This window comes from Calidris pugnax, unplaced genomic scaffold, assembly GCF_001431845.1.
Source record: "Calidris pugnax isolate Ruff unplaced genomic scaffold, ASM143184v1 scaffold337, whole genome shotgun sequence".
NCBI lineage: Eukaryota > Metazoa > Chordata > Aves > Charadriiformes > Scolopacidae > Calidris > Calidris pugnax.
The window spans coordinates 55,507-58,205 of NW_015091098.1; positions in this window are offsets into that span (position 1 = coordinate 55,507).

The following is a 2,699-nucleotide window of genomic DNA, read 5'->3' on the forward strand; positions in this document are numbered from 1 at the left end:
GCCATGGGGTTTGGGTTGGTGCTGGGTGGGGAGAATGCAGTTGGATGGAAGGGAGTGTTTTGGTGGTGCTGGGGGTGCAGGGTGCCCCTGGAGCAGTGCTGTGGGGTTTGGGTCAGTGCTGGGTGGGGAGAAGGCAGTTGGATGGTGGCTCTGGGGGTGCAAGGTGCCCTTGGAGAGGTGCCATGGGGTTTGGGTCGGTGCTGGGTGGGGAGAATGCAGTTGGATGGTGGCTCCGGGGGTGCCTGACCCCCATGTGGTCTCAGCTCTTGGCTTCTGGGCCTGTGTTGGGGGGGAGAGACCCCACTTGGGGTGGCCGTGGGTGATGGCTGGTCCTTTGGCCATCACCCACCCGAGCATCCTGCCCCTTCCTGCTGCCTCCTGTGAGTCTGGCCCCGAGTTGGCACATGCCAGGTCCTGGTGTGATGGTAGATGAAGAGCTGTGGCTCATACCAGGGCAGGGGGTGAGCAGGGCGAGGGCTGCCCCATCAGAGGGCTTGGTCCTGGTGCTGCTCCCCACAGGACCTGACTCGGCCGTGAGTCTTATGAGGAGAGGCTGAGGGAGCTGGGGTTATTCAGCCTGGAGAAGAGGAGGCTGAGGGGAGACCTTATTGCTCTCTCCAACTCCCTGAAAGGAGGGTGTAGAGAGGTGGGGGTCGGTCTCTTCTCTCAAGTCACAGGTGACAGGACAAGAGGAAATGGCCTCAAGTTGCGCCAGGGGAGGTTCAGGCTGGATATTAGGAAAATTTTTTTCACCGAAGGGGTTCTCAGCCATTGGAATGGGCTGCCCAGGGAGGGGGTTGAGGCCCCATCCCTGGAGGTGTTCAAAAGCCGGGTTGATGTAGTGCTGGGAGGTCTGGTTTAGTGATGATGCTCCTTGTTTCTTGTGTGGGTGTCTATTTTTGTCAGTCGGGTTGACGGTTGGACAAGATGATCTTTAAGGTCCCTTCCAACCTAGAAGATTCTGTGATTCTGTGATGAGTCCTGCTCTGAGCTGGCACCGACCTGCCCGGGCACCTCTGCCCTGCGCCCGTGGCAGCGCCCGCTGGCCCTGGGGGCAGCTCTTTACCGGTAGCTCGGAGCAAAGAGCAGGACCCGGTGCTCTTGGCCTTCCCAGCTCTGTCAATATTTACCCCACACTCGGCGCTTCACCTTCCGGGAAAGGGCTGGAGCCGGGAGAAGGGGTTTCCTGTAAGTGCCCCATAAACCCGGGGAGGAAGGAGGGATGGATGGTGCAGGCAGGGTGTGGGGCCAAAAAACCACGGGCAGCAGCAGCTTCCCCACGGTGGGATGGTGGTTGTGGGGTGGGATGGGGTCAGGGGGGTGGCTCCAGCCCCCTGTCTGCCCCTTCCCAGGGCTGGGGGGTGGCTCCAGCCCCATGTCTGCCCCTTCCCAGGGCTGGGAAACGGGGGGGAAGGGGGGAAAGTGGGAAGAGGGGACCCCCTGGCACCCACCGGTGGATGCCAGTGGTCACGGGACCGGTGGGAGGAAGCGGGGCTGGTGCAAGTCTGGGAGCCCAGGGACAGCCCGGGGTGGCCAAACACCGGTCCCGTGTTGGGGGGGGAGTGGGGAGAGGCTGTGGGAACGGCAACGGGGACTTGCCAGGGTTTGGGGGGGATGCCCAGGTCTCCTGGCTCTCCCGGCTTCACTGGGGCACGTCCGGCTGCCCATCACCTTGCCCTTCATAGAATCATAGAATGGTCTAGGTTGGAAGAGACCCTTGGGATCATCGAGTCCAACCATCTCCCCTACTCTACAAAGTCCTCCCCTACCCCATGTCCCTCAGCACTGCATCTAAACGGCCCTTAAACACAGCCAGGGATGGGGACTCCCCCCCCTCCCTGGGCAGCCTGTTCCAATGCCCGACCACTCTTTGGGTGAAAAATTCCTTCCTAATGTTCAATCTAAACCTCCCCTGTTGGAGCTTGAAGCCGTTCCCTCTCGTTCTGTCACTAATTACCTGTGAGAAGAGACCAGCACCAACCTCTCTACAGTGTCCTTTCACGTAGTTGTAGAGAGTGATGAGGTCTCCCCTCAGCCTCCTCTTCCTCACACTAAACAGTCCCCCTTCTCGCTGCTGGAAGTCCTGGCCCATCGTGGTGGTGCCAGGGGGGGCTCCAGGTACATCCTGGGTGACTCGGGGGCTAATTCCCCCCCCCGGTGGGTCCCGGTGCCAGGGCTGCTCCCCGGGGCTGCCGTCCTCGGCGCGGCGCAGGCTCCGCTGCTTTCTAGGAATCGGCTCTTGCCCAAGAGGCGCTGCCGGGGGTGGGAGGAACCCACAGCCCCCCCCCGGGGCAGCTGCTTCCCGACCCCGGGGGGGCTTGTGCCAGGAGGGTTGGGGGTGCCCATTCCCACCGGGGCCCATGCCAGGGGGTGCTGTGAGAATGAGCTGCTCCCCCCGTCCCCCATCTCTCTCCCCCCACACCCCGGCCACGTCGCGTGTCCCCCCCCACGCGGGTGTGAGACGGCAGGAAGAGCCGACAGCCCGGACTGTGGAGCAAAAATAGACTTTTGTTTCCATTTTTATTGCCAAGAGTACAAAACACACCAAATACAGTACAAAACACAGGGCTGTGAAATTCCCCAGACACAAACACGGCTGCGGGGGCCGGTGGGAGCTGCCACGGGACCGGGGGCTGCGTGGGGGCAGACGGGACCGTGCCCCCCCCCCCCCGGGGCCGGGAAACGGGGGCAAAAAAGTT